This window comes from Diceros bicornis, chromosome 8 (genome assembly GCF_020826845.1).
Source record: "Diceros bicornis minor isolate mBicDic1 chromosome 8, mDicBic1.mat.cur, whole genome shotgun sequence".
NCBI classification, from domain to species: Eukaryota; Metazoa; Chordata; class Mammalia; order Perissodactyla; family Rhinocerotidae; genus Diceros; species Diceros bicornis.
The window spans coordinates 37,169,872-37,195,921 of NC_080747.1; positions in this window are offsets into that span (position 1 = coordinate 37,169,872).

Here is a 26,050-nt window from a genome sequence, read left to right on the forward strand (position 1 = left end):
GGACACAGCCTCAGCATGGCCAGACATGCGGTGCATCAGTGCGTGCCCGGGATCTGACCCTGGGCCTCCAGTAGCGGAGCGCACGCGCTTAACTGCTAAGCCACGGGGCTGGCCCTAGTCTGTGTAGTTTCTATTGACCTATCTTTAAGCTTACTGAGTCTTTCCTCAGTTGTGTCCCATCTACTGATGAACCTGTCAAGGGCATTCTTCATTTCTATTATGGTGCTTATGATTTCTAGAATTTTCTTTAAATTATTTCTTAAAATTTCCATCTCTCTGCTTATATCACCCATCTATTCCTTCATCGTTTCTACTTTTTCCATTACAGGATTTAATATTTTCATCATAGGTCTTTTACATTTCCTAAGTAGTTATTTTTAATTCCAAAATCTGCATCATATCTGAGTCTGGTTCTGTTGCTTGCTTTGTCTCTTTAGACTATGATTTTCTTGTCTTTTAGCATGCCTTATAATTTTTTGTTGAAAGTTGGTCATAATGTACTGGGTAATAGGAACTGAGATAAATAGATTTTAATGTAGGTTGTAGGTTAATCTGGCTAAGATTAGGCCTGTTTAATGTTCTCTGTAGCCATAGGTGTCAGGGACTTTAAATTCCACTAGTTTCCTTAATTTTTCTTCTTCTGGTGTCCTTAGGCTTCCCTAAGAACTCCTCCTTATATAGAGTCCAGGTAACGAAGCTCTTCCATCTATAATCCAGTTTTTATACTGGAACCCTGTTGGTATGGTGGTAATGCTTAGGGAAGGGTATTTTATAATTTTGTGATTAAATCTCAATCTTGTAATGAGGCTGTGCCCTGGGTTGTGACCTTCACAAGTGTTTCTTGGCTTTCCCCACCCCACCTTTTAAGTGAGATGGGAAGGCTAGAGGGGTCTAGAGTAGGATAAATGTTCTTCCCCCAGGTGAGATAAGTCTCCATTAAAGTCCTTTTTCCTGAAGAGTAGGCCAGTGAAATCTAGGTGTATTTCACAATAGCAGCTTTTGCCCTCCCTCTTCAGATCCACGAAGGGCTATTTCTTGGCTCTTAAGTGTGAGAATTGGTGGGATTCCAGGAGATAATATCCATGAAAGTTTGGTGATCTTGTCACCCAAGACTATGGAAATCAGAAATTTTTTACTTTCAGGTTGATCTATACTCAGTCTTAAGCAATTTGTCAAAATTACCATTTTATGTTATCGGCAGTTTATGACTCCAGCATCTTCTGTTTTAGACAAGCAGCTCTTAAAGATAGCTCTCTGGATTCAGCTGAATCTTTAGATTTTGGCATGGTAGTGTGCCCTGCAGTCTTGGTTGTCTGATAAGTTCATGACAAGTCATTTTTTTAAATTTGTTAAGCTATTTTCTTATTGTAAGGATGAAAGTAACTTCTAAGCTCTTTACCCATTGGAGCTGAATTAGAAAATTGATTAGTACATTTTAATAGGTAAAACATTATATTTTTATTAAGAATTTTAGTTCTTTAAATCTCTCCATATGCTCCAAGCTGACTTGTTTGCATGTATGTATTTTGCACATAATAAATACACACTAAATTTTGAATATACAGAGTATAATTATTAATTCAGTGTGTAATTTTGAGCTATTTTTACTATTTTAAATTTGATTTAATTTTAAATGTATTTTTGAAGTGTGGAAATTTCTTTGTAGATTACTAACTTATTTACCTTATAATATTCATCTCTAAACATTTTAATATTGTATTTTCTTTTATACATAATTAAAATAATCTGCAATAAGTCATCACAAGAAGCATTGATTTAGCCTATTTAAACATGTTTATAAAAAAGAAATATTCATTTCTCATACACTGGTGAGGAGAGAGAAGTAAAATGTTATTAAGTGATAACTACTATGTGGTAGAATTAATTTGAAGATTAATAAGCTCTTATATCTGTCTCTAAGATAACATGTTATTTGAATTCCAAATAGTGGTACAGAATACATTGAAACATATTATTTTCTTGCGAATATTACCAAGGCCTAACTGTCATTACACAACTTTGGGAAATAGTTGTTGTGCACTATCACATTTAAACAATAGTAATAAATTAGTCTCATTATTATTCTCTACATTTAAAATGCATTAAAGAACATTAAAAAGAAGTGAAATAGGTATTAATATAGTAAAATACATATTCCAAACCAAATCTAGCCTAATGGTCGATGGCAAAACACTAGAAACATCTCCATCATAATCAGAAAAAACATAAAGTTGCCAAATATCACAATAATTTAATTCTGGATGTATTAGACAAAACAATTAGAGAAGAGAAAGTGATGAGATAAGAATTGCAAAGAAGGAGCTAATATTTCATTCATAGTGGATAATATAATTGTATACCTAGACATTCAAAAGAATACCTGGAAACAAATGCATAATAGAATGGTGCGGGAGTTTTTAAAAAAATAATGATGCTTGCATTTCGCATAAGCTCAAGTGAAATAAATCTTTGGAGGTAGGGTTCTTGTCACGGGATTTTGTGATTTTTTTTCTTTTTTTTTTTTAATTGTTTGCTTACTTATTTTATTTTTTAACCTCCTCTGGTCATTCTCAATCACAGAGATGATTGATAATCATCATTCTAGAAGAAGAATATAAAGACCAAACAAGGAAGGTACAAATTGTTCTGTCAGAAATTGTTTAGCTGACTCTTGATGTTTCATGTGACACTACATAAATGGTTTTATTAAATGAATGAGAGAAATGAATCAATTTTTCTAAACCACTTAGAGTAAAATTTACATATTTTTTTATTTGACATTAGAATCAAAATCCTAACAATTTCACAAAGTTGTATTAAAATGTTTTCTTTTTGGTTTAGAACCTAAATTCTGTGTAGTGTGACATCTCCGTTAATATTTTTAAGCCACTTAACAGAAATTCAATACTTATGTTTATGAACCTATTAATGTATCAACATTTGACACCAACAGTTTAGCATGTTATATATAAAAATACGCAGATCTTTTCTTTTTACCCAATCTTAAAGCTTCCATATGATATTGCTATGATCCCTGAAACTATGATTTCATATCCTATGACTTTGGTTATCCCACAAAACATTTAATGGCAAGCCTATGCCAAAGCAAATTTCATTCACATTGTTTTCTCTGTTCTTTTTTCAATACCTTGTTTTAAATAACTAGTTCAGAATGGATATCAATAGCATTTTCCATTTTTTTAAAATCAGTCAAAAACCTTTTTTCTACCCTTTTGAATTAAACACCTACAAGTCCTCATCAGGATAAACATAAATTTCACTTGTAGGATCAACAATGCATTTGAGACAAAGTGTTTTTTTTTCCCAATGGAATTTAACAATATTTGGAGTTTTGAATGAGTATTATTTGTTTCTGGACTTAAGAATTATGTTTGCAAATGTTTCAGATTTGTAAAAAATATTCAAAGAAAAAAATCTCTTCTTAAAATACTTATACAATGAAACGTTCAAAAGTTGTGTATAGATCTATCTACAAACTAAGGTTCTATTTAGATAAATTTTCAAAATCCTTATTCTAGCTGTGTTCTATCATGTTGATTTTTCATTGATTAGTAGCACGTTAATCAGATGAATATGTTTACAGATTTGAAAATAATATAATATTGGACATATCTATAAGAGAGAAATCCTTTAGGATTGAAGAATTTTTCTTACTAATATACTTTCATAGTTATGGCTGTTTTTCTATATGCAGAAGGTGAGAAAAAAAATCTCTGGCGTAAAATTTTCATCTAAAGCCTTAGCTCTAATTCAGAGTGAAACTGTCAGCTGTCCAGAGTTCAAGATCTAAGGGGATAATTCCTACCTGGAGGATCTTTCCATTCCTTTTAACTCATCACTAGTATTGTTGACATTCACATACATTAATAAGAGTAAGTACGCACCAGAGGGAGATGGGCAGAGTAAAAAATAAATGACTCTAGTTCTCTTCTAATGTTAATAGTTTTGAATATCTTTCCTCCTTGCAATCACCTTTCCCAAATTCTGTCCCATCTTCTCCCTTTTCCAAGTACTTTTTCATGGAAAATAGTTATGTGTGTAGAAATAAAAGGACAAAATAAAGTATGTTGAATGCAATATAAAAAACAGGCAGCAGGCCATAAAAATTGCATTCACTTGATGCAGTTATGTTCAATAAAGGTATTAGAGCTTAGACTATTCCAATTTTAAAACGATACTAAATAAAACGTTCTTCATATGGAATACATTCAATGTTATGTTTGTTTCCAAATGAATTCAAAATGAAAAAGGAACTAGAGTCACAGATATTTGATTTTCACAGGCCACTTTTAACTAACATTAAGACAAAGCTAAATTAAGAAAAAAATAAAAAATTATGATGGTTAATTTCACGTGTCAACTTGGCTAGGCTATAGTAACTAGTTATTTGATCAAACACTCATCTTGATATTGCTGTGAAGGTATTTTGTAAATGTGCTTTACATTTACAATTAGTTGACATTGAATAAAGCAGATTACCCTCCATAATGTGGTTGGGGCTCATCCAATCAGTCTTAAGAGCAAAATCTGAGGTAACCTGGGTAAAAAGGAATTCTGCCTCAAGTCTATAACAAAAATCCTGTCTGAGAAGGCTGGCCCAGTGGTGTAGTGGTTAAGTTTGGATGCTCCACTTCGATGGCCCGTGGTTCACAGGTTCCGATCCTGGGTGTGGACCTGCACACCGCTTATCAAGCCATGCTGTGGCAGCCATTCCACATATAAAAAAAAAAAGGAGAGGAAGATGGGCACAAATGTTAGCCCAGGGCCAATCTTCCTCAGCAAAAAGAGGAGGATTGGCAACAGATGTTAGCTCAGGGCTAATCTTCCTCACCAAAAAAAAAATAAAAAGTGTCCTGTCTGAGTTTCTAGCCTGCTAGCCTGCCCTACAAATTTAGGACTTGCAGGCCCCCATAACTGTGTGAGCCAATTATGTAAAAATCTCTTCCTGTCTCTCTCACTTTCTTGAGAGAACTCTGAGTAATACATTAATCCTAGCAACAAAGAGTTAGAATCATGAAACTATGAGGATAAGGAGAGCCTATGAACAATGTTTTTAATATATTATTCAGTTGATTTTTTAGCCTGTAAGCCCAGCATTTGTTGATGGACTAGTGTTTGGAAAATGCTTAACACTTAATTAATTAAGTGATCCAGTTAATTCTACCTAAAGTTCACTTTTAGAACAAAAGTTGGTAGTAAATATTAGAATGACATTTTAATTATATCATATATTTATAAATTATGACTAATGTTTTTTATTTTTTATTTTATTTATTTTTTTTAGGGATTGAAATTAATGTTTTTTAATGCTTAGTTTAAAAGTTATAAATCTGTATGGTTTATCCACAGAAAGTGATATAGCCTATCCATTTTTAATTTCTATGTTAAAAGTAACTCCATGGCATTATTTATAATAGCAAAAAAGTAGAAACAACTTAGATGTCTATCAACTGATGAATGGATTAACAAATTATAGTTTATCCATACAATGGAATATTATTTAGCAATACAAAAGGATGAAGTACTGATATATGCTACAATATGGATATACCTTGAAAACATTATGCTAAGTAAAAGAAGCCAGTCACAAAGGATCACATATTGAATGATTTCATTTATATGAAATGTTCAGGATAGGTAAATCTATAGACAGAAAATAAATGAATAGTTGTCAGGGTGTGGGGTGAGGAGAAAATGAGAAGTGCTTGCTAATGATTATAAAGTTTCTTTCTGGGAAGATTAAAATGTCCTAATTAGATAGTGATAATATTTGCACAACTCTGTGAATGTACTGAAAACAACTGAATTGCACATTTTAAAGGGTTAATTTTATATTATGTGAGTTATCTCTCAGTGAAGCTTCTATTAAAGTAAAAAGTAATAGAAACATTGTAAGAAGTATGAAAATTCCTGATTTAAAATTATATTACAAAGCTACAGTAATAAAACAGTGTGACTAGTGTGGTACTTACACACACACACATTTTCTTAATATCCAAATGAAATCCTTAAAGCATGTTAGGTATTTAGGTTGGTATTTTCAGGTACTATATTTTGTTCAGTAATTTTATTAGTCAACAATGGGTAATTACTTACCATCCATAAGCTTTGTTTCTTCATTTGTAAAGTTAACATAATGCCATCTTCATGGGTATGTCCCTTATAAGTTTTTAAAAGGGGATATTTATATATACATATAACGCTGTTAACACGCACTCTGGCACACAGTAACTACTTAAAAATGTTTAGTATTAGCTAAATAACTGTTAATGATATGCTATAATTTTAATAAGTACTCAAATTTGATAATTTTGAAATAATTCACACCCACATTATAACTAAAACTAAGCTAAACCCTTTATAATCATTCAAGAATACTATCAAATTTATTTTAACTGATATACTCTTGATGTCTTTATTTTCTTTTTTAAAAGTTAAATCTAAAAGATACTCAAAAACTTGATTCAACCTGGCCTCCTTTTAGAGGACAGAAAACAACGTTCTCTCATTTAGTTAAGGAAAATACTGGCATTTTAACATCTGTAATTTATACATAGAGCTATTTATGATAGTCTTAATGCTTACTGAAAATTACTATTTACCATTAATCTGCTGCTCATACAATAATGAATGATGTGATGAAAACATTCAGGATCAAATCCTTGAGTAAACCCAGAAGAAGATTGTTGACAAAAATGTTAAGTGCAATCATCCTTTACTTTGTACTTAAAACAGCATCAACTAGTTTAGAGGAAAATGTCTTCCAAATTCATACAATTAATTTTTTTATTGAAATAACTGTAATCTATCATCTATAATAAATAGTTGCTAAGAATCTAGCTGTCTGGATGCCACCTCCATCTATTCAAGAAACCCATCTCCCCGAGCACATTAATGGCAAATTATTGGCATAATTTGACAAATTAATTGGTAACTTTTACTGTCTGCGTATTTTTGGACATTCTTGCAGCATATTTGGTGAATATTTAGCACAGTTTCTTGGAATTTAAAAAAAACTCTTCCTTTTATTTCTTTGGCCTCTCTATTCAGTCTCTTTTATGGTCATGTGATCATCTTTTATACCTGGTGCTCTCCTGGGCAGAATCCTCAGCTCTTAGAGCAGTGCTAAGATGTAGTAGTAGTAACGGTAGTACTAATATATATTTTGCACTCTATAGATACATGGAGAGGCAGAGACAGAAAGGGAGAGAGACAGAGTGATTTTTCTATATGCTCAGCATTTTGCAGGTCTTTACAAGTATTAATTTATTTAATCCTTATAGGAACTCTATAAGAATCATAATAGTGTGACTATTAGCAAAGAAACTGAAGTTTATTCAAGTTGTCCACAGACATACATATGTATATATGGCAAGTAGGAGTTAGAACACAATTCTTTCCTTTAGGTTGTGAGAATTTAACCAAGATACCCTATTGCCTCAGAATGCCTCTTCTAGTTTTCTCCTATATTCAAAATCTTTGTTTACCATGTAACACAATCCAGGAATCTAGGAAAATTTGAATTACTATTTTAAATTACTATTTATCCCTTTACAAGGGATAAGATGTACAATATACATCTAATTAGTTATCAAGACCTAAAAATAAAAATACAAACATTAATTGATGAAAGAACATTATATTAACTTATTTAATCCTTAAAGCAATCCTTCGTAGTAGGTAATATTATTTTCGTTGACATAATATCATAAGTCATTTCATCCAGACCCATGGTTATAAATACTATGTACTTATGATTCTCATATCTCCAGCCCTCCACTTTCCCCACAATTCCAGATTCAATTACACAGCCGCCTACATGACATCTCCAATTGTGGCTTGCTTTTCATTTATGGGTCCCCATTTCAGTAAATGGTGCTATAATTCACTCAGTGTTTGAAGCCACACACTAGGTCTATCCTAAATGTCTCTCTTTATATCACTTCCCCAATTAAATACCTCTTCTAGTCCTGTATACTGTGTTTTTAATCCACCTTACAAACCATTCCACTTCTTTTTCTCTCTACCACTATCAACATTGTCCTAAATAATATTACATCTCAACTGTATCTTCTACTCTATTGTTCTGCTCTTGCCTTTTTTAATTCCTTCTCCACCCAACAGGTAGAATAAATTTTTTAAAACATAAAGAGATAATTTTACTGTTTCTCATGTTTCAATTGTTTAAAATTACTCTTAGAGGAAAATCCAAACTCCTTTACCTGACTTCCAACCCTGAAGTTATTTGACCTTTGTTTAGAACTACAACTTGTATTATTCTCTCTCTGGATCATCACACTTCATCCACTGTGACTTTATTTCTGTTCCTGAAACACACGAAGCTTCATTCAAATATTGAGCTTATTTGTTCCTATGCCTGGAATATTTTCCCCCATGTTTGTTGCTTGGCTGGTTCCTGCCTTGCCTTTTAGATTTCAACTAAAATGGCCTTCATTAAAGAATGTAATTTCCTGACAACATGATTGAAATGATCTTTCTACATCACTAATATGATTTTTTGAGCACCTGCTTAAAATTCTGCATTATCTCTCCATTGATTTCAGAATAATCCCTAGATTAACACGGCAAGACACTTTATGAGATAATTAGTGTTGAACTTTCTTTTCCCATCTCCTGTGGTTCTCTCCAATACTCTGCTTTATTCTAGCCAACCCAAAATATTACAGTTCCCTGAATACTTCCTGATGTTTCAACCCTTAGCGCTTGCATATAGATAACTAAGCAAGACCTTTGTCTGGGTTTTTTTTTGAAACTTTGCTTTGTAGAATTTCTTGTCTACAGTCCATTGCTATAAACACTTTAAAAAAAAGCATACTATTAAGTGAGTATAAAGTTTCAGTTATACTAGATGATTAAGTTCTAGAGATTGACTGTACAACATTATGCCTATAGTTAATAATACTTTATTGTACAAAAAAAGTTTGTTAAGAGGCTAGATCTCATGATAAGTGTTCTTATTGCAATAAAAAGAAGGAAAGAAGTTTGTGTTTATTCTATGTTTGGCAGAATGTGTGGTACAATATAGGCTGGCAATTTAATTTTCAACAAATGAATAGGATTTCATGAGTTTCTTTAGAGCTAAATACCATCCCTAAATTGTAAGGTCACTTGAGTGGTAGGTTGCCTATCTTCCTCCTACCCTATATCTTATATTTACCAAGCTTTATGAATCTATTTCTTCTTACTCCTGGATTGCAACTACATATAAATAAACATAAAAACAGGTTGGCAAAATTTTTTATTACTCAAATAATTGGCTGATGCTGTTAGGATGTGGAGGTATTGTTGAGAAATTATTTTATATGCTTTTCGAGCATTGCTGAAGAACAATGTGGACCAATGGAGCAATTTGTGAGATAACTGTCATGCAAATATCTTCCTCCACTCTGTAAGTTGTATTTTTGCTCATTTGATTGTTTCTTCTGATAAAAAGCTCTTAAATTCCTAGAAACATGCAACCTACCAAGACTAAATCATGAAGAAATAGAAAGTCTGAACAGAATAATAACAAGTCAGGAGATTGAAGCAAAAATCAAAAACGTCCCAATGAAGAAAAGCCCGGAATGATATGACTCCCCACGTGAATTTGACCAAACATTTAAAGAAGAATTAGTGCCAATCCCTCTCAAACTATTCCAAACAACTGAAGGCAAGGGAACACTCCCGAACTCATTTTATGAGACCAGCATTACCGGATACCAAAGCCAGATAAGGACATTACAAAAAAAACTTACAGAACAATATCCCTGATGAACATAGATGCCAAAAGGATCAACAAAATAATAGCAAACTGCATTCAACAGCACATTAAAAGGATCAGACACTATGATCAAGTGGGATTTATCCTGGGGATTCAAGGATGGGTCAACATACAAAAATCAATTAATGTGACACACGGCACTAACAGAATGAAGGATAAAAATTACATGATCATCTCAAGAGATGGAGATAAAGCATTTAACAAAATTCAACACACTTTCATGATAAAAACCCTCAACAAGCTAGGTATAGAAGGAATGTACCTCAACATTATAAGGCCATATATGACAAGGCCACAGCTAATATGAGAATCAATTGTGAAAAAACGAGGTTTATTCCCTAAGATGAGGAACAAACAAGGATGCCAATTTTTGCCACTTTTATTCAACATAGTACTAGAAATCCTAGCCAGAGCAATTAAGCAAAAAAGAAAGATTGAAGGAAAGAAAGAACACACAAATCAGAAAGAAAGAAGTAAAATTATCTCTGCAGATGACATGAGTTAGTATGTAGAAAATCCTAAACACCCCACAAAAAAAACTGTTAGAACTAATAAATGAATTCAATAAAGTTGCAGGATACAAAATCAACATACAAAAATCATGTGTTTTTACACACTAACAAGGAACAAATTCAAAAGGAAATTAAAAAAAGTGCCATTTATAATAACATCAAAAAGAATAAAATACTTAGGAATAAACTTAACTAAGGAGGTGAGAGACTTATACACTAAGAACTACAAAATGCTGATGAAAGAAATTGAAGCAGACACAAATAAATAGAAAGACATCCCATGTTCATTGATTGGAAGACTCAGTATTGTTAAAATTTCCATACTAGCCAAAGAGATCTACGGATTCAATGAAATCTCTATAAAAATCACAAGACATCTTTTACATAAATAGATAAAGCAATCTTGAGAAAGAACAAAGCTGGGGCCATAACACTTCCTGGATTTAAACTATATTCAAAGCTACAGTAATTAAAACACTATGGTACTGGCATTAAGACAAACATATAGACCAATAGAGTAGAAGAGAGATCCCAGAAACAGACCCACACAGGTATGGTCAACTGATCCTCGGCAAGGGTGCCCAAAATACATAATGGGGAAAGGATAGTCTTTTCAACAAACGATGTTGGAAAAACTGGATATCCACACGCAAAAGAATGAAACTGGACCTTATCTGACATCATACGCAAAAAACAACTCAAAATGAATTAAAGATGAAAACATAAGTCCTGAACTGTAATATTCCTAGAAGAAAACACAGGGGCTAACACTTCTTGACATTGGTCTTGGCAGTGATTTCTTGGACATGACATCAAAAGCAAAGATGACAAAAGCAAAAATAGACAATGGGACTACATCAAGCCAAAGAGCTTCTGCACAGCAAAAGAAAGAATTAACAAAGTGAAAAGGCAACCTACATAATGGGATAAATATTTGCAAACTATATATCTGATATATATACATATACATCTCATCATATATATACATCATCATATATATATCATCTATCAACTATATATCATATATATTATATAATATATAATATTAAAATGTATATTTGGTTAATATTCAAAATACATAAGGAACTCATAAACTCAATAGCAAAAAATAAATAACCCAATTAAAAAATGGGCAAAGGACTTAAATAGACATTTCTCCAAAGAAGACATAGAAATGGCCAACATGAAAAGGGACTCAACACCACTAATCAGGGAAATGCAAAGCAAAACCACAATGAGGAAAAACCAAATGCAAATCAAAACCACAGTATCACCTCACACCAGTTAGGATGGCTATTATCAAAAAAAAAAAGACAAATTTTATCAAGGATGTGAAGAAATTGGAACACTGGACACTGTTGGTGGGAATATAAGATAGTGCAGCTGCTGTGAAAAACAATATTCTTCAAAAATTAAAAATAGAACTACCATATGATCCAGCAATCTCACTTCTAGGTATATATCCAAAAGAACAGAAATCAGGATCTCAAAGAAATGTCTGCACTCCCATATTCATTGCAGCATTCTTCAAAATGGCCAAAATACGGAAACCATGTAAATTTCCATCAACAGATGAATGGGTAAAGGAAATGTGGTATATACATACAAGGAATACTATTCAGCCTTAAAAAAGAAGGAAATCCTATCATACGTGATAACGTGAATAAACCTGGAGGACATTATGCTAAGTGAAATAAGTCAGTCCTAGGACAAATACTGCCTGATTCCACTTATATGAAGTATCTCAAATAGTCAAACTCATAGAAGCAGAGAGCAGAATGATGTTTGGCAGGGGCTGGGCAAGGGAGAAATGGAAGTTATTGTTCAGTGTATATAAAGTTTCCACTACGCAATATGAACTTGTTCTGCTGTACAACGTAGTGCCTATAGTTATCAATATCTTATTGTACAATCAAAAATTTGTTAAGAGGGCAGTTCTCATGTTGTGTTCTTACCACAATTATATATAAACATATATATAAAATTGCTAGCTGCATATGTGAAAAACTTTTAAAACTAAAAATTAAAAAAAAGATTATTGAAGATTAGAAAAATAAATGAACTTGATCTATTATTCATGTGCATTTTCTTACTCTGAACAACTAGTAAATGCACATTAATTTAAGGCACGTATACAACATGCAAAAAAACTGAGGAGCTGTTAGACTATGAAGCATATCTAAACTTGCTTTATTGTAAAAATATCAGGCCATCAAATTCTTTGAACTTAATATGATTGGTTGAAATAGAAAACACTGAAGGTGAATTCATCAAGTAAAAAATGTGCATTCAGAAATTTAAAAAATATTTTATGTAAGTAATGGTCAATTAATAAATCATTAAGATTGAATATTGCTTAGAACTGAATGGTAATAACGATATAATACAACCTATGGGAAATAATTAAAGCAATACTTTGAAGGAGAAATGTAAAGTCTTAACATAACTGTATTTGGGAAAAAAGGCTGAATATTAATTAGCTATGTATTCAAGACAATAGATTGAGTAAAGAACAATAGAATAAACCTCAAAACAATAAAGAAAGGTAAGAACAGAAAGTAATGAATTAGAAAACTAGTCTGTACTCACAATTAAGAAGGTAAATAAGTCAACAGTATTTCGTGCAAAAAACTGATATAATTGACAAATTTCCGAAAATATAGATGAAGAAAAAAATAAATTTTGTAAATAGTTTTATGTAATTATCTCTGATCAAGGACTAAATCTTCAAAAAAACAAATGCATTTAGCTTTGAGGACAGAGTGCACACAAAAGCATACTCAATATGCTGATTGTTCAGCCCTTTTACAGACATTAACGGGGTCTCTTAAACATATGCAACAAATTTTTCTAATGGGCTGATTTATTATTGATGAAGAAACCAGAAAAATGAGAGAAAAGTGTGTGAAATACCTTTCAGTTTACACATTTAGATCAAAAGTTTCAGCAATTGAACATGTAAGCAAAATGTACATGCATAACATAACTGATAAGAAAGTTTAGAAGATAAAAATTCCTTAAACAGCATCTCAATTTTTTTACCCTCTTCAAATTTAGATAATCTCGAGGGAGCATCTAACTGTCTTTTTTAGACCAAGAGTACAACTTGCAATCTTGTCTAACATACTTACCGTTATTCAAATAATAAAAAAAAAGAACTCTTATAAGTCAACAACACTAAAAGGTAAAGAAGAAAAACCAATAAAATTGAGTTATCTACCTCAACAGAAATTTCGCAATCAGAAACATATAAATTGCAAATAAGCATAAAAATATGTGTACAAAAGTATTAGCTGTAAGGGAATGTAAATTAAATCTACAATAAGGTAACCACCTTGCATACCCTAGAATCACTAAATTTAAAAGGAGTGACAACATCAAATATTGGCACCAATATAGAGCAACTCAAACGTTCATACATAGTTAGTGGGGGTGTAAAATAATATAACCTTTTTCTTAAACTGTTTGGAAGTTTCTTTTACCCTTAACATATGTCTACAAAATGACTCAGCAATTCTACTCCTAGGTAGCATTTACTAAAGAGAAAAGAACAGTTACATGTTAAAAAAGTTTTCACAAGGATTATACTAGCAAGTGTGTTCATAATAGTCAAATAATTGAAACAACACAAATGTCCATCAACAGAAAGATAAACAAATTGTAAATATTCATGGAATAGAATATTATTCTTCTGGTATATACGCTAACATAAATAGATTGCAAAAACATTATTTTAAGGGACAGAAGGAAGATACCAAAGAGTACATAATATATGATTACATTTAAATAAAAATAAGCAAACTATCTTTTAGTAATAGAAATCACAGTAGTGGCTTCCAATGCAGGTGTGCAGATTAACTGAAAGGGGACATGAGGAGACTTTCTGAAGTAATGAAATATTTCATAACTCAGTTAATGTGTTGTTTATAGGGCTGTGTACATTTTTCAGCACTCACTGAGTCGTACCCTTAAGACTTGCTTTTTCCATTGCGTGAAATTTACCAGCCTTTACCCAAAGAAAACCCAATCAATAGTATTTCTGTCTTTACATTTAAAGTTTGTCTTTAAAGCAGTATAGAGTTGATATTTTGAAGAAGAAGGACAAAAGGAGAAGACTCACCAAGTTAAAGAGAGAGAGCTCAGAATCTGGCAGTTTTTCAGGCTGGCTCATGAGAACAGGCACTATTCCAACTATTGTCCCAGGACCAGGTACTGTCCCCTCTAATCCTTTCAATTTTTTCCGCATCTGCTGATCAATGCTATGATGAATACTAAAGGGCCACCCTTTGAAATGTCAACATAAATAATCCATAATCAATCTATAAATCAAAATTGGGGTGAGTTTATTATGAGCCAACTTTTGAGGACCATGGCCCAGGGCCTTCCTTCCCTAAGGAAGGAAGGGCACCAAAGAAGTTGGGTCTACAGAGTGGTTATATACCATCAAAGAGCATGTATCACATGTGATTGCAAAGTCCCTTTTACAATAGTCACAAGATGGCCCTGCCAGATTGCCCTGTGAAAACAGCTATTGATGGACCCAGCGGGGAGCAGGGCTGCTGTCTCGATGGGCATGGCTGGTGCTGGGTCTGTTGTCTCGAGCTGGGTGGTCACAGGATGAATGCAGCAGTCAAATCCTAGCCTAGGAAAAAATGCTTATCCTTAAGGAAATGTCAGTGTCGGGGAAGTTGCATCCTTATCTTAAGGGCAAGTACTCTTTGGGACATGGCAAAGCAGATACACAATGCAGGTGACAGGCCCTTTTGGAAAAACAAACTCAGGCAGAATTAGTTTTACCCCAAATGGCTTCCTCATATGCTCCAATATATGCTATTGCTTGTCATTTATTTATCAGATGGTCTGTGGAGTTCTCTTTTTGTGCAGCTCTCCTTTGCAGATCTCTAAGTATTCAGTATTCATCAGAGTGTGTCTCAAAACAAAGTTCAGGAATGGGAATATAGAAGTATCCAGCACCCAAAAAGTTAAAATTCATAATGGCTAGCATTCAATTTAATTGTCAAGCATGAAAAGAAGCAAGAAAATAAGACCTATAAAAAAGAGAAAAATCAATCAATTAAAACTGACCCATAACTGACACATATGAAACACACAGATTTGCATTCCGTCTATTCGAAAGTTAAAGGAACAACTGACATTGTATTATTTTGCTAAGGTCACCGTAACAAAATACCGCAGACTGGGTGGCTTAATCAACAGAAACGTATTTTTTCACAATTCCGGAGACTAAAAGTCCAAGATCAAGGTGTCATCAGGGTTAAGAGATGGATATAACACCATGGAAGTTATAAAGTGACATTGATTCCTGCTATCAAATTGATGGAATGAAGATAGAAAATAGAGAGTCAAAGCCACCCTCTAGTAAATGTACAATTAATAAAAAGTGTGTGACTGCCAGATCAGTTCAGTGACTCTCTGCAGCTTCCCCCCTTCCCAGCCAGATTGTGCCCCCTCCCAGCGCCTGCTTTATAGAAATTCTGGAGCTGTAGCGCCTCTTCTCACATCCAGCAGGGAACCATGATTCAGGGCTGGGCAAACTGGCACAAACACCCTTCGGTTCATCCAAGTCCACTGCCCCTGGGTCCCAAGTCTGATTTCTGGTGAGACCTCTCTTTCTGGCTCGCAGAAGGCTGCCTTCCCACAGTCCTCATATGGCCTTTCCTCTATGTACATACATTCCTGGTATCTCTTCCTTTTCTTATAAGAACACCAGTAAGATTGGATTAGGGCCCACTCTAAGGGCCCCATTTTAACTTAATTACCTCTTTAAAGGCCCTATCTCCAAATACAGTCACTTTCTGAAGTAGTGAGGGTTAAGGCTTAAACATATGACTTTTGCGGGACACAGTTTAGTTCATAACGAACATGTTACATAGACACAGGAAATAAATAAACACACATATACATATATATGCAAATTGAACTTCTCAAGATGAAAATTACTATGTCTGAGATGAAAAATTCAATGGGCATTCAAAATTAAAGACAGATTTTACATTGTAAGATTCATCAAACTGAATAAATTTTATGGAAAAAAAGTGATATATTGAAAGGTATAAGCAGAAATGAGCTACAAGTACAAGTTGACTCTTATCATTTCTCTCTGTTGACTTAGAAGGGAAAACACAAATGGGAAGTAAACAGTTGATTACATAGAAGGCATTAAAGACCAGCACTTAGTTTTCTGGATTATAGTATTCTATGACAGCCTTGTAAATTCATCTCTCAAAGGCTGAGAAGAACTTGTTTAGCAGGAGACTTGCTGATCCGACAGACTCAGCTCTAGGTAGAAAATCCCAAGTACTTTTTTGGCACAAGCAGCACTCTGGACTGAGCCCAACCAAGGTTTTAATTGCAGTTTTAGCACTAACTTGTGAAAATTTAGTCAAGTTCCTTTAATATTGTGGGAGATCAAAATTGGCCACCCTGAAATAAATCTCTTTACCTTGATTATTTTCTCTGACAGACATTTGACCTCCTGCAAAGTGCCTAAAGAATTTAACATAGAAGACCTGTTTCAGGAAGGAGTTGCCAGACAAACATTTCTATTTATAAGGGAAATCTCCATTTGTAAAGGTATCTCCCTCTCTGTATTGGGAAGGTGGAGACGGCCTTATCTGTGAAAACTCTTTTCAGCATGGAAGGAGAAGATTTAAATCTGCATACCCTTAATTACTGTAATTTCTGTCTCCCTTCTGTCTCTCTCCCCACCCCCAACATCCTACTTTGTCTTTAGCTGAAGATAGTATTTAAGACGAGAATCGCTGCTATTGTGTTGAGTAACTCAGTTTCCCTCAAGTTTAATGTATACATGTTATTAAACTTGGTATTATTTTCTCCTGCTAACGTGTCTTTTCCCTTACGGGAAAGGGCGGAGGGGGATTCTCCCTCTTCGCCGACAGTTTCTTTGAGGCCTAAATTTTTATTGCTAATGAGGGTAATAATACCTAACTCATAAACTTGTAGTGTGGTTTATAAAGTGACATATTTTAGAAGTCCAGCCCAGTGCCTGGTTTAATTAATTTACTTTCTCTTAAAAACTGGGGTAAAAATGCCCAGGGAAAAAAAAATCCTTGACCGGGTAACATAAAGATTGAGAAACACATGGCAATTTCCAAGTAACAGAAATAGAGAACGCAATTTGGAATAATACTTATATTGCTATAAAATATCAAACACACAAAATAAGCTTGAAATTTGAAGAAAAAATTGTTAACTATTGTGTTACATGCATAGTTAAATTTGGGTAGTTTTTTGGTATCTTCAAAAGATCTTTATGAGGAAAATATGCTAAGAAGAAACAAGAAATAAAGTATAATGTAAGAATTAAGATCATCAATATAAGATCATGGACAATTACTGTAGCAGAAGTGTCTCCAAAAACAAACAATCTCAACCACACATATACATAAAATAATAACAAAATAAAACACACGTGCTTCTAAAACTAATAGAGGTGAGCAGATCTCCATCTGATGGAAGAGTTAATAGGTTATCTTAAACTCTAAAAGAAAGAGGAGGATTTCCACTTTTGTGAAGTTTTAACGAACAAACTAATTTGGAAATCTACATATTATAAGCAAAAATTTAACCCCAGAAATAGAGGGGTTGAGGGAGTTCAAGGTCTCCTCGGCAGGTCTTAACTTGGGCTGGACGGAGAGGCAGTGATGAGTTGAAAGATCAAGAATCAAAGCCAAAAATAAGATGTCGGCAGGCCCCAGAATGTGGAAACTTAATAATTGTTTGTAAAAGGCTAGACCGGGGCCCACACTGGCAGAGATGCCTAACTCCTCTGAGGGAAATTTAGAAATGAAGAATCCAACAAATATGATCTGTAGACCTGGGAGGAGAGTGGTGTTTCCACTGGTGTTGGAACAAATGAAATGGTGAAAAAGGCAAGGCCAATAGCTTGGCCAGAATTGTTGCCTAGGGTGAAGTATACTACTTCAAGTTTGCTTCTATGTCCTATCTTTTAACATGGTAAATCAGAATAATAAACTTTCCCTGTAAACAACAATGTAAGGTGTCTATAAAACATGATGTTATTAAAAGCCGTTCATTTGGCTACAGTCCTACAGTCAGAATCAGCCTTCGAATTCAATGAAAATATTCCTGTTTGAGGAACAGAAGAAAGAGCAATGATTCTTAAGCATAGGAAACAAGAGAGAGAGTTGTAAAGAAAATGAAGAGAGAAACTGAGACACACCATGTAAAGCAATATGGGCTGTGGTACCTTGGGGATGAGGTGGAAGAAAAGGTAGTCTAAGGTGGAGATGTCAAGGATCTGAGAGACCGCAGCATTAGATGTATTATTTCTAACAATATAGACAAGATGTGTGAATATGTGAATAGATGTGGATATGACAAAGCAAAGACAATTGTAATGTGGGCCTCAGCCTTTCATTGATGAGAAAGAATGACTAAAGTGGAGATCACAGCAGTGTGATTATAATTGCCATATACATGGATGACACGATTTTCAGCAGAACTGGTATTTTTTAAAACAGAAAATTGAAGGAAATAGTAATGTGTGGGTGGTGGCCATGAAGGAGATCTTACTTTCCATCTCCTGGCACAGTGCTGTGTGTAGTGTGAGGGAAATAGTATCATTTTGAGACATTTTTAGGTGTGTTAGCTTGTTGAAGCTAAGAGGAGGACATGCATCCAAGGAGATTAATGCTTATCACAAACTTAGTGTTCCAAGGATACAAGTGACAGAGCTTAGTAGGGAAAGAAGAAACGAAAGTGGGTGGGGGTGAGGTGCTTAGGGACTGATGGAAATTGTCTTAGTGACTGAGTGTTCTCTTAAGAAATGTGAGAAAGTATGGTGGCCACTGGATGACTGTTCCTTGCTGCTGCATCTTCCTGGAATATTTCCTTCAACACTGCATTATTTTCTCATATTTGGGAGTTTTGATTTGCTTCTTAGTCAGTTCCTTCCATCTGATTTCATCTGAATTTAAAATGAGCAAAATTCCCTATAGTTTGTGGTATTACTTTAGCATGAAAATCTGCTTCGATTCCTGTAGTTATCTCCAAGTAACTCTCTCTGAATCATTCTTTGTGAGTGGCTGTGCTGGAAGCATATGATTAAAAGAATAACCTTCACCTATCCCAATTAAAGAATACATTTTCCTCCATGTATTTAAAAAAATCAGCACCATCATCAGAGTTTACAGTTATGGCTTTAAGAACTAATTATTTCCCCAACATATTATCTTGCTTAAGGTAGGCTACTCGGTAAATGTAAGTGTTGTAACATTTACTACAATTTACTGTACTTTAAGAATGCCTTTTGTTTTTTACCCCTAGCTATCTTCTAGTGCAGTGTAAATGTACAAAGGAAATACATTAAGTGCTGTTGTATCTGTCACCGTGATACAGGAATTCCCCAAATATCCCCAAATATTCTCTCTTCTCTCTCTTTTCCCTGAATGTACTTATTTATGCACATTCATTTCAGTAGCAAAATTCGTAGGTAATAATCCATAATGTCACTGAAGACACAGCAGATTGCTTGTCCTATATGGACACATCTTATATCCATTTAACCCTGGAAGTATGCTTTGACTGTACAAAAAAAATTGGTTGCCAGATCTCAAGCTTTAGAAACTGACACATGAAATGATAAAATAAGGGCCTATAGACCTGGGAATTCTCTTTATTTTTTTATTTCTTTGGAAAATGTCTTGGGATTTTTTTGTTGCTGTTGCCACTTTCAATCCAGATAGCCACTGGGAAAAAGTTGAAAAGATGTCTCATCTGAGTCAATGCCTATCTTTCTCATTATTTTACCCCGTTGTCAGCTGTTTCTTCCCTTAGGGAGATTATTTTCACAAATTATTCCTTTGAGTGGTAGTTAAAAGACCAGAGTTTCTACACTAAGGAGTTACATAGGCATTTCATATATGCCCAGAAAAATCTTAAAAATTTTATCTTTTACTCTTTTGAATGAATTAACTATTCTAAAAATATGTGTATTCCCATTTAGCAAAGACTTTCTATGTGATAAGTATTGTGCTAAATGCTTCTACACTGTTTTCTTTTTTTAAAGTTGCAATTGACAGAAATGCAACTAGGATTAGTTTAAGCAAAATTGGAAATTTATTGGCTCAAAAAATCAAATCAGGCCTAAAGATCCAGGCTCTCTTAACAGCAAAGATAGAAGTGAGCCTCATCAATGACTAGAAGTGCATTTAACAGTTATCAGGAGTCTGTCTCAATCTCTCACTTTGCCTCTGTATTCACTTCAGATTCTCTCTCTCTTTTCTCCATATGACAGGAAACATAGTCAATGACAACTTCTGGATTTTACAACATATCTTCAGCTCCCAGGACAGAATTCTGTCTTCATTTTAGTTCTAAAACGCCCAAGAAAGAATTCTGATTAACCTAGCCTTGCTCAGATGCCAACCTGTAAGGCAAATCAGTGGTGAGTAGTGTCTGTGTCATGAAGGTTCTTACAAAATTGAAGGTTCTTATTTAGTCATAGGAATTTGAGTGGAGAGTAGGGAGATGCTTAACAGAAAAGTATTGGGCTGACTCCACATAGTTATCCAAAAAGTAATTTACACACATTTTACATTACTTACTACGCTTTCTCTATGTATTCTTACTTTTTTTACAGATGAGAAAACTGAGGATCACAAAATACTAGGTGAGATGTCCAAGGACATGTTGCTGATAAGTAATTGAGACTTTATTCAGGTGGCTGCCTTTAAAGTTCACGCTCTTATCTGCTGTAATACACAGGTATAAAAAAATAACATTTAATGCCTCAATAAAAATTCTGCAATAGACTACTCTATTAGTCCTAGTCCTCTAAAAAACTGAACCTAAGATAAGGATTAAAGTGCTCATACTTCATTTGGAAGGTGCAAAACAGAATAGCAAGTAAAAGGAGAACAGAGGCAAGGAAAGTTAAGAAGCTATGAAAAAAATTGTACTACTTTCTAACCTAATGCTTCTCAATGAGCGGCAATGACAATAGCAGGTCACAATCAGGTGTGGTTACTTGGCATACAGAACTTCTCGGGAAAGATGACAAGGAGCAACCTTTGTTTGGAGTAGTCCATGGAATACAGGAAAGAAGAGGGATTTCTTCTGCCAAAGTCCTTCTTTTCTCCTGTTTCCCATTGGTTAAATTCACTCCACTGAAAATTAACTTCCTCCTCTCATCCAACTTACACCATATGGCCACTTAAGTGACTGTTCAGGATTTCATATACCACAACCTTGTTATGGCATTTCATCCAAATTTGAAAGTGACAAGAAGACCCAGAAGAACTTGTCACATCCTCCACCTGGTGTTTCAGAGGCCACTCTGAAGTAGATCCTCTTTGGTTGGACATTATATGAGAATAAATGATCCTCACACATTAAACTTATTTTCTTAAGTCCATCCATATACTTCTCTCTCAAACATCCTTGTCTCTTTCTTCTGGTTTTATATCATCCAAGACTCCGAACCATCAGCAAAGCCGTTCACCACTGCTCATGAGGCACCCTACAACGTACCTTGGATACATCTCCCTCCATATGATGTGGGTGGCCAAGTTTTCTCACAGCTCTGTGTTCTGCCAGGTTTCCCTTTCAACACTATCCTTCAAGGACAATTGTAGGTTATAATGGAACAGCTATCCATTTTTGGCTAGCACCAATATATTATGATGCCAACTGATCTGTGAATCTAGCAGTGTTCATTCCTCTTCTGTACATTCGTCATGGGGAATGCACCATATGTGTAGGGTGAGGGAAATGCAGTAACGCAGTAGTAGACTAGCAGTCTAGACCACCCTTTAGCTATGGTTTGCTTGGCATTCTAGACCTGCACAAGCCCAGTCCTCTATATACCATTTCCAGCTTAAATGGTTTGCTGTTGCAACTTCCATACATTTTCACTCATGTATTGATTAACAACCAGCTCATGATGTGAACCTCAGATCAGACAGTCTCTTGGTGTCCCATGGCCAGAAGCTGAGGCTCAACTAGATGACAATAGCACTTCAGGAGTTTTTTATGAACAGGAGAATATTTTTTGGGCCATAGACTGCATATACCTACTCCAGAACTCTAGAACACTTTTTAGAGTTTCCCAATATTCTTACTTATCATTGGTACCTCTGGCACCATATGCTCTACTAGAGCATATGAGATAAGTCAGAGAACTTTGCACTGATAGCCTGGATCTATTGCAAAGCTCTGTCTTGCTCTGGACCCCACTCAAATTTGCCAGACTTCTTGGTCACCCAAAAAATGTTTGGGGCAATATTCCAAATTGTAATACATGCTTCCTCCAAAGACTGAAGAGGCTCCCAAGATACTCTGCCTCTCTCTTAGAGGTAGGTGGTACAAATTAAACAACATTTTATTTATGTCAGAGGGGATATACCTTAGGTACCTGGACCTCTAAAAACTTCCCTAAGAATGCCATGATCTATTAGCCCTTGCCATAAATTCCTGTGGGTCAAGACTCCCTCATTGTCCCTGACTTTGTGATCCACTGTGGTAATTATGTCTACCCTTCTTCTGATGGTTAACCACTGTTACCCAGCTTTGTCATTCCTGGATTCTATGATCCTTACTGATATTAGGGAGTCCATATCTAGATTTTTACCAAAATCTCTAGCTTATAATACATAACCCCTATTGTTCCTTTTTAGAAATGCCCATTCTCTTCTTACTAGTGCATTCTTAACTGCCTTGGTGAAGGAGGTAGTCTCTGGACACTTCTGGGGTACTTAGGTACTGATTTCTCAGTGGGTATATAATGCCTACACTCATACTCATTTACCAGGTTCTTCCCAGAACAGGATCTGAAATTTCTTTTGTTTGTAGTTGCTGTTTTTTTCCTTCTGTAACAGTCTTGTACTTCTCATTCCCAGCTGAACATAGACTAGACATTTGTTACGGACCTAGATGCAATTAGGAATAGCGGAGTAGTTCTCATGGAGAACAAGCATATCTTACAAGAACATATTTCAGGTAAAATAATTATCCTTTCTTTACATGAGAGGAGGCTAGACTCTTCAGGCAAAGAGTACAAAACTGCTTCTGCCAGCAAGGAGTGTTCAGATTAATTTGCTCCATCAAAAAACCTCCATTTATGTCTCTTGGTCCTAACCTTTCCTTATCAGCTGCCTGAATGGGACATAGAAAATCTTTTGAGGCTGTACATTTAGTCTAATTTGCAGCTTTACTATCATTATAGTCAAATCTTGGGTCTAAATTTTAAGGCAGTCTCTCTTGAGGCTGCAATAGAAAAGGCTTTCCTTTAAAGGTATTGTAGTGGCTCTCTGACCTTCAAAGGGTGCTTTGAGTGGGCAACTGACTTTTCTGAGCTTATTGTTTTCCTTTTCCTAGATCATTAATTGTGTCAGAAACAGATAGATTAATTCCATAATCCATAATCCTAAATTTTCATTCCAAGTTAAATGCCACTCTCACTTGCTATTCGATTTCTCAATGCTTTGCCTTCCTATTGCAATTCATCCTAATTTTCCACAGGTGAAAAATTAAGTGCAATATTACTATACAACAAGAGTTATTAGAATCCTTCTTACCAACAGTAATGAGGTTCCTACTTATTTCAGATAAATGAGCAACCTAAATACAAAATTTTATCATGAGCGTATACTTTATAGAACCACACCAATCCCAATTCTTTAATTCAGGTCCTCCAGAAAATAGATCTTAAGGCAAGAGTTAAGGTGCTGAAACTTTATATAAAGCGACTGGAAATTATATGTTACCGTGATGGCTATTGCTTCACTATGATTCAGGTAAAGGCACAGCAGGTCATTTAGCAGATGTGTTTGCTCAGCATGCAGGACTTCTGAGGAGAGGCTACATGGAGCAGCTACATGTTCTTTGGAGAAGTCCATGGCGGTGAGGAAGGAAGGAAATGAAATCCTCCACTCTCATCTCTTGTTTTCTGGTGGTCAGAATTCATCCCTTGGGAAACTAACTTGATGCCCTTGCAAGTTGCATCATCTGGCACTTTATATTGCTGCTTATAGTGCCAGATCCAATGCCTTATCATATGTTGTTTCCTCCACCACCTAGAAGTGATGTGAGGCTGGAAACTCCTGGCATCATGCTGATTGAGCTGGCATGCACTTTCAGGGTGAGTGATTGATCAGCTCCCTCTGGTGTTTGCTGGACAGGTTTGTAGTAGATGGAACATTAGGACTGAGGAAGATCATTATGAGAAATTGAGGAGCAATGTAAGCTTTTTGTCTGAAATAACTATCTCCTCTCTGAAATCTCATTCTTCAACTGTAGTTTTTTTGGAAAGCATTAACGTTGTACATATCTGTGTCCTTCATTGGACTGAGAGTTCCTGAACTCAATTGTTTATTTATCTTTGTATTTCTAGGGACTGGCACAGTGCCTGGTACAAAATTCATTCTCAAATAATAATACTTTTTATAAGAAATACACGAAAACATTTGATAAATATACCAACATTTAGTATTGTTGCTAAAACAACGCATTTTAATTTTGCTAACTGAAGAAGAGAATTCTCTTCAAGTACATTAAATCTATGTCTTCTTAAATAGAATGGTAGGTGATTAAATTCATGGCTCCATGATTCACCCTTGATTCATACTGAGGCTGAAGGCAGGCTCATAAATCTTATCCTAATGACCTAGAGCCCAGCTCAGGCAAAGCCAGAATTCTTAACAGGGCATTTGTGTAGTAACAAGAACACTGAATGTGATTTAAATAAAGAATAAATTGAAATTAGCTTAATCTCATAATTTTGCCCTACAGTATGGAGAAATGGTTCATTAATATAAAAATTATTATTGGCTAATCATGAGTATTTATGGAGACTGGACTCTAATTTTAAAAAGTTCTTTACCTTGTCCACTGAATCTCTCATCAGGCCAACAAAGTCTGAATCTCTTCAACATCTGATTTTCCCTTCCACTCCCTTTCTCCTAGGACATCCCATCCCCATCTCCATTGTCTATATCTGGCTGTATGGGGTCATAAATCTCAGCCAATTGTTGCATTAGACCTCTTTGCCTGAGAGGAGGAAGAGAAGCAAAATATTTTTCCAGGAGGGAAACTGGAAGGCAATTTTGGATTCTACAAGTCTTGTACTCTAGTGGGGTTCATTGGCCCTTCAGAGTGAAACGTCCACAGGTCAAATCACCCCTTTCTTCCTAATAATAACTACTTATAACATTACGTGGTATTTTTATGTCAGAAGAGTTTTTCACTTTCTTTTTTCCGTTTAACCAAAAACCTGCCTCCTAAAAATGGTGGAGGAAGCATGAAAATAAGGAGATGAGCTAGAGTGAGAGTTAAATGATGGAAATTCTGTATTGCCTCACTTGTTCTATAATAAAAGAGCTTTCAGGTAATATGAATTTGAGTAACTTTGTATTTGGCATATCATTTTGGCTAATAAGGAAATGACATAGAAATTATTAACCTCAAAAAGTGTTTCTAGCATAGGCTTTGCTTTATGCTTAAGAATTTTAAATGCTTGTCTAATGTTCTAAATTCTGAATGTGGATTTTTCCATCCAAAGTAGAAATTGGGATTATAAAATTAAAATAAGGATTTTAATCCATATTTGCCAACATGCTTTGTTCCATGGATCCCATGATGCTAGTGAAATGAGCATCTTACCACTGCTTTCCCATTCTATATTCAGACTGATATGAAAATCAAAAAAAAAAAAAAAATAGGCAGGATATTAGTG